The sequence below is a fragment of the Metopolophium dirhodum genome, chromosome 1 (genome assembly GCF_019925205.1).
Source record: "Metopolophium dirhodum isolate CAU chromosome 1, ASM1992520v1, whole genome shotgun sequence".
Lineage (NCBI taxonomy): Eukaryota > Metazoa > Arthropoda > Insecta > Hemiptera > Aphididae > Metopolophium > Metopolophium dirhodum.
This window is the reverse complement of record NC_083560.1, coordinates 26,971,853-26,979,488: the sequence shown is the minus strand read 5'-3', so window position 1 is coordinate 26,979,488 and position 7,636 is coordinate 26,971,853.

Here is a 7,636-nt window from a genome sequence, read left to right as displayed (position 1 = left end):
AAGTACTTACACTACTAATCATAACTGTTAAAAACTCGTGAGTTAACCAGACAGATATTTTTAAACTAAATTGCATAATGTATTTTGTTATAGATAAGTACTTACTTGGAGTTCAGAAGTAATCAACCACTGTTTACACGTACTTGCAGCCGAAGTAGAAATAAGCAGCAACCGGTCCTGACCGGCAACCGATCTGGATACCCTGCACGTGCCAAACAGTATTTGTCCTCGACATGGTCAGTGTCCATCGGAGCGGATTTCATAACGTGACAATACTGCAATCGACGGTACCGAAGTGACGATTTTTCGACGTCGAAAAATAAGCCTATCGAATCGTGGCACACAACGGATAAAATTTAAAAGCGCATACAAAACACGTGAGACTCGAAATCGACAATGGCGTCGATGGGCGATGAGAAAAATATAACGAGTTGTCTTATTATTCGTATCTAATAAATATTAGTGTTATGCGACTGATGGCGTACCGAACGGAAAACGATCACTGTCGTTTCGGAGGCCGTGAGAAGATGGCACGAACGCAGTACTAGCGCGAAAGTAGTCAGTCTCAGAAGTGAAGGGCACCGTACGAGCTGCACAGTTAACACAGTCGCCGGGGACTCGCAGCGCTACCTACAGTCAACATCTGGTGATCGCGGCGGCGGTGGCGGCCAACACATTTCACCGGTGGCGGCGCGACACTGGCACCAGTGGCGTATATACGAATTATTTTCAGTATCGGCCAATTTTATTTATCACTAGTCAAGCACAGGACGACTAATATAGGCATAACTTTACATTATTAGGGAGCTGGGAGGTTTTAATAATAAATTATGACATATAATTTTTATAATTTTATAATATTATTATTATGTAAATTAATTTTGATTCTGAGCGGAGCGAGGAAGCTAGTGGTTTTACAATGGTGTTTATTTTTTTTTTTATACCCTATATACAAAATTTCTACCAGATGGAATCCTTCGATTTTAACACATCGTACCTTATCTTTTAGCAAATTTGATCAAGATGTTACTTTAGACAGGTAATTTTTCGATTTTCTCAATAGTTATTTAATGCCACGGGAAAAACTACTGACAAATTACGAAAAACCACTTAAAATGGGATTTTAATTTCTAACGATTTGCTTATCATCATATAGCAACAAATAAAAAATTATAATATTAAAGTATTAATTCTACTTAAAGGCTATAATATATAATACAAATTTAAAAACTCCAGACTGATAAACCGTCTCCGCTCAGAATCGTTTTTCTTATGCAACGATATTATATCATTGAATTCAAGTTTAATACAATCCATTATACATTGTCCTACTTGTAATACCTACTGTACAGCAGAGCAACATCCACTTACTTGCTTTTTTTTAAAAAAAACATTGACAGTTTCATATATATATATACCTATATTTAAATGTTATCTTACTATGAATTTTACATCAAAGTCATCAAAACAAGTCCTGACAAACTAATATTTCCTTGTTGATTCCTCAAAAACGATTTAAAATTTTTAATCGTCGGCTAAATTAACCAGGGTGAAACACTGTTAACAGTGTAGATATATAATATTATACATGTAAATGCATTAATTGAACCTGCAATTTCACTATGGGCTCTGGCCTATGGGGCCTCCACCTATATACGCCACTGACTGCAGGTACAAGATCGTAATGGTTATAGGTCCGATCTCTATGTATGCCTAAACTAATGAACTGATTGACTTGAATTTACTGATTGACTAATTTACACGGCTTAATCGGTGTGCTATGTGTAGACGATACTTTTATAAATGTCCTGTTGATTGGATTACAGCCCGAATGATATGCAAAAATATTAGCATGGTTATTTAATAATTGAAACGCTATTTTTTTTAAATTGTAGGTATATGTTGTATCATCACTTATAATATTTGTATTTGTAATCAATATTTTTTTATGTACCTACGCGCTGACCATATTTCCCCTTCATACTACGATTTATGCGTAATTTCATTTCCGCCGCGCGTCCGTGGCAATCGCTAATTAAACGATGCGTGGTAGTAGGGGTACTGCCGACTCGCTGCGTACATTGAATGCATTTATGTATCACTTAATCTTTTCGACCATTCGTATTGCTAACAACGTATTACCTAGTTTATTTTAATTATTGTATAAATGTTTTATAAAGCCAACGAATAATAGGTATTGATAAACGCCGCGTACCTACCACTCCGCCCCTGACACTCACACATACACACAAACACAACACATTATTAGACTATTTTATTTTTCTACGTTAATTGTGTCGTCCGTGAATTACTATATTAAAATATATAAATTCCAATGTTTTTATTATTATTTATTTATTGTACATATTAAATTGTTGATAATACCTAGATATTTTATAATTATTATTTTTCGTGCCAGAAGATATTTTATAAGTACGAGCTAACAGCTTAAACAGCTCTGTCAATATACAATTTCTTCTGTTCGACCATAAGGACCGGACATTTATGTATATGTAATATATTTTTATTATTATCTTTATTATATATATATAATATACGTGGTAGCGTCTCAAATTGCTTTTCTATATATTATTTTATTATATCGTTTCGGTTGGGCCAGAAAAGCCATATAGTATTATAATTTATTTTGTTCCATTTGGCCATAAGGTCCGAACGTTATTAATATTATACTTGTACTGTGTTATTGTTGTAGGTACTGTTAAGTCTATATTATACCATATTTTATTATACTTCTACCTAATATTATTCTATTCTGTTCGGCCTTAAGTGCCGCGCATTATCATCTTACTATATTATCATTGTGTGGTATTTAAATCCGTTTATTATACAGCAACTTATACTTACCAGAAACCAAGTTACCATTTTTTTATTATTTGTCTAATTGTATACACACCCACACACATACAACACACATTGATACACATGATTACACAACACGCACTACATAGACGACAGTATTTGCTAGGCGATCCCAACCACTACCATTTGAGCTATTACACCATTACACACGCAGCTTGTCCTCCATAATTCTAGTACTTAGGTGTCAGTGGCGTAAAGACCCTAAGTTGGTGTCCGGGCACGCGTATCATTATTATACGCTCCCAGCCCGCACACATATAGATAATAAATCCTATACATTTTTCTTTTTAAATCTAAGATGTCAGATGAAAAAAATGTCTATTAGAAAGTCAAATTAAATTTTAAATAGGTAACCAAGAATAACAAATTTAGTTATTTTGTTGTAATTTTATAATTATATTAATTTAACGTACCGGCTACTGTTTTAATAATAAGTAATATTATGACATATTTGTCAATACAATGTTATTAGTAAGTAGGCTATTCTGTAACCTATATTTATTAAATATTATGTTTAAGAGTAAATCAAAAATGTGTATTATATAAACTGTTATTAAACTTAAGTAGGTACCTACACCATTCTGTAAATGCCGATTGGCGTTCATTATTCAAAATAAAATATAAATATGATATATTTTCTTTCTTTCTTTTTTGGCTTTTACGGGCCATTTAGGTCTATTGCCACAACAACCACTTGCCTCCATCCATCTCTTGCATTTTTTTGCTACTACCAGTCTTATGCTTAGTGTAATACCAGCTAATGACAACTTTTTTATGAACATTTAAAGTTCTATATTTCACAACATTTATCAAATTTTGTAGTTAAAAATGTATAAAGTGTTCATTTTTATAGCTGAGGATTGAAAATTTAAATAAAGGCTACATATAAGTATGTTATTCTGTACCCTATATTTATTAAAAAAATTACATTTTAAATAACCAAAAATAACGATTTTAGTATTTCGCTGTATTTTTATAATATTAATTCAACTTACCGGATACCATTATAATAATAAATAATAACATAGGTACTAACATAATATAATGTAATATTATATTATATACAGACTTGTTAAGTATTCAAATACTTATATTTAAATACTTTTTTGGTATTTCAAACCCTTTAAAACACTTTTTCTTTGTATTTTATTCTAGAATACTAAATACCTACTTTTAATTTATTTTTAACGATTTAAACTAATCTTGTATTTCAACGAACAATATTTTTGACGTATATAATAAACAATTTTTAAAAGTTGTCTGAATATAACATTTTATAATGCTGTGATAACGTACAAATATTTTAATACAAGTACGAGTATACTACAAAAAAGTATTTGTGAAGTATTTTACTTTTTTTAAATACATTTGCAGAAAATAATAACAACGATGTATATAAATATATAGATATTTATTTAATTGAAAGGGAATAATTCGTTTGGGAAGGTTCCAATTTAAGACCAAGAGTTCCAAGTTGAAAGAATAATGAAAAAACGAAAAAAAATTATTATTGGATTACAGTTAGGTAAATCGATGTTATAAGTAATTTTAACACGTGAAAATAAAAAAATATTGACGACATCGCGCTTGGTCACGGAGTGGGCATCCTTTATCGTGCCGTTAGTGGTCTATTTAACTACCTAGTACCTGGCTATCAAATTTAAAGTGATATATCATGTATGTATATATGTTACGGGTAATTTTAACATTTGGATAATGTCGACATTAATGAAAATTAGCTATCTGTTTTGGCTAATATATTATTTCAACATTATCCGGATAATGTTAACTTTAACCAGTCAAGATTGGATAATAAATATATTTAAAATATAAAATAAAATGTAACCTTATATCATTAGTACTTTAGTGTAATGCTAATGACCAAGTTGTCGAAGCAGAAATTATATAAATTTCCATACCAATAAAAAAAATAATATATTTATTCATATAAATATTTATTTAATTGACAGGGAGAATTTAAAAACAAATTTGTAGTTAAAAATGTATAAAATCTTCAACTTTTATAGCTAAGGATTGACAATTTAAAACAATATTCTACGTAAGTAGATTATTCTGTAACCTATATTTATTTGATGTTCAAAATTTGATGAAATGACATATTAAATAACCAAAAATAACGATTTTAGTTTGGTATTTTGCTTTAAATTTAAAATATTAATTGAACTTACCGGCTACCGTAATAATAATAATTATTTTTTTATAATAACATAGGTACTAACATAATATTGTATTATATCATATTATATACAAACTTGTTAAGTATTCAAATACTTTTTTGGTATTTCAAACACTTAAAAATACTTTTTCACTATATTTTATTCCAGAATACTAAATACCAACTTTTATTTTTTATTTTTAACAATATTTAAACGATTCTCGTATTTCAACAATCAATATTTTTGTCTCGTATATGATTACAATTTTTAAAAGTTGTTTGAAAATAACATTTTGTAACGGTTCTAATAATGTTTAATAGTTTTGGAATAACAACAATATTATAAAAAAAAGATTTTATCTGAATTTGTTAACTTACGGATGTCCCAAAAGCTGATGACCCACACATAAAAAAAACCTACGATTCAAACATATACACGAAACGCCTGTACGTTATATTGTATTATAAAAATTTAAATAATTCAACAACACCTATTTAAAATATAAAAACATATCTAATACAAATAGGTACTCATAATCCATTATTATTTTGTACCACATAATCAATTTATTTGTTTTTAACATGTGTATTGTGTAGTAAAGTAAATTTTTATTGAATTTATACTGCTTATTCGATCAATTTTCGATTTTTACTCAACTCAGCTCTGTCGCAAAAAAAGCTACGCACGCAATTCGACCTATATAATATAATTAATTAAAATTTTTTTTCCGGGCAACATCGGGTAATATTAAGATATATAAATATATGATGCACCTAGCATTAGCAAAGCATTGCCGGGTCAGCTAGTATGATATAATACTATCGATAACGGCGATGAAGTCATTTCTGGGAAAATAAACACCTACCAACATAAAAAATAAAAGCCAACATTATAATTAATAAATTATTATTATATTTTTAATATATTATTATTATATTATTAATGATTAATAATTAATTAATAAATAATTAATTCAATCAAATCTCTGGTTTTGCGGTTTCACCAATATATCCATTCGCCGATATAACCGTTCGCCGGTATATCCATTCGCCGAAATGTCTATTGCCGAAATGGATTTCGCCGAATTGACCGGTTACCAATCTTAATTTGTATTTAGTCTAGAGTTTTTCCTTTTATGGTGTTCCCTTATATTCTTGTAGTCCTTATTCCTCGCTTCTTGTGCCTCTTCGGAAAGTTTTCCTTACCAAGAAGGTATTAATAGTTATGGACGGATTTAGAGATTTTGATACCCAGGTTGTACCTTGAGGATTAGAGAAATTGTAAAAACTAATAATTTACATAAATAATATACTACACTGTATAGTGCATGAATAGGAGCAATAAAGGGAGCTATAAAGACCTTCCTAAAGACCCTCTTTAGCACCCTCCAAAAAGATAATTCATATTTATAGTATCGACTGAATACTTTATATTTTATTATAGTAATATAAAACATTTATAAAAAAAATTGTTAATTCATAATATATTATAAAATATTTAATTATGTTGTGTGTATAGCAAAGAGTAGAAGGACGTGGTAGAAACGGAAGACATATTACAAGCTTTTTATGTAGAAATTGAAAATGAGGTAGAGCCACAACACGAAAATAAAAGATGATAAATTAAATTAATTTTCATTGCATATGGCATTTTTGTAAATATTTAAAACATTCTTTTTTCAGTTCTTGAAGTATGTATCATTTGCTATAATGGAATTTCCACCACTACAGTAGTGCCCTACCAGCATCATTTCTGTAGGGTATGCATTGAGAGGTGGTTGTGAGAGTGTAGAAGAGCTTGTCCACTATGTAGAAGTAATATCATTATGTTACAAAAGTAACTATTTAATTTATTTAATTGTTATGATAATTTGTTTTAAATACAACGACTCAATCATTAAATATATTTTTTTTTTTTATGTAACCCCAACTCCCAAGTATTTTTTTGTGTTTATGACGCTGGTGTGTTTTTGAACTATGATATACTTTCTAGTTTTTCATAAGTAGTAGATAAAACTATTACAGTAAATTTCTCAAAATTTGGTTTATACAGCAATACGAATATACCGGCAGTACGGCATTACGACAATTTATACGGCTCAATAATTTTACTTAATTATAATTTATAATATGTATGCAATAACAAGATAATATTATTTTAAATTTTAAATCACATCATCTTCTTAAACACATAAATGAGGAGTGGAAATCCTGAACATACTTTTGCCTAAATGTACAAAATCAAGTTATGGAAAAAACATCGATAAATTGATTGATGTCGTCAAATCTGCGATTAAAAAAAAACTGGTTAATCCATAACAAACCTTTTCCGTACATAATAATGATATTTAGAAAATCAAAACGTACTTTTTCCAGTGTTACGCCAAAACTACTATTTAACTTTAAATTATTATTAGCATCGTTGTGCACTGAATTTTTCCGTTAGTAGTACCTATGGCTGCATCGCTATAGATATTTTCAAGCAAAAACATTAATATTTAATTTGTTATATTGCATTATCCTACGAGAAAAATAAGATAGGTAGGTAGCATTTTTATTTTGACAATAACCAAACATATG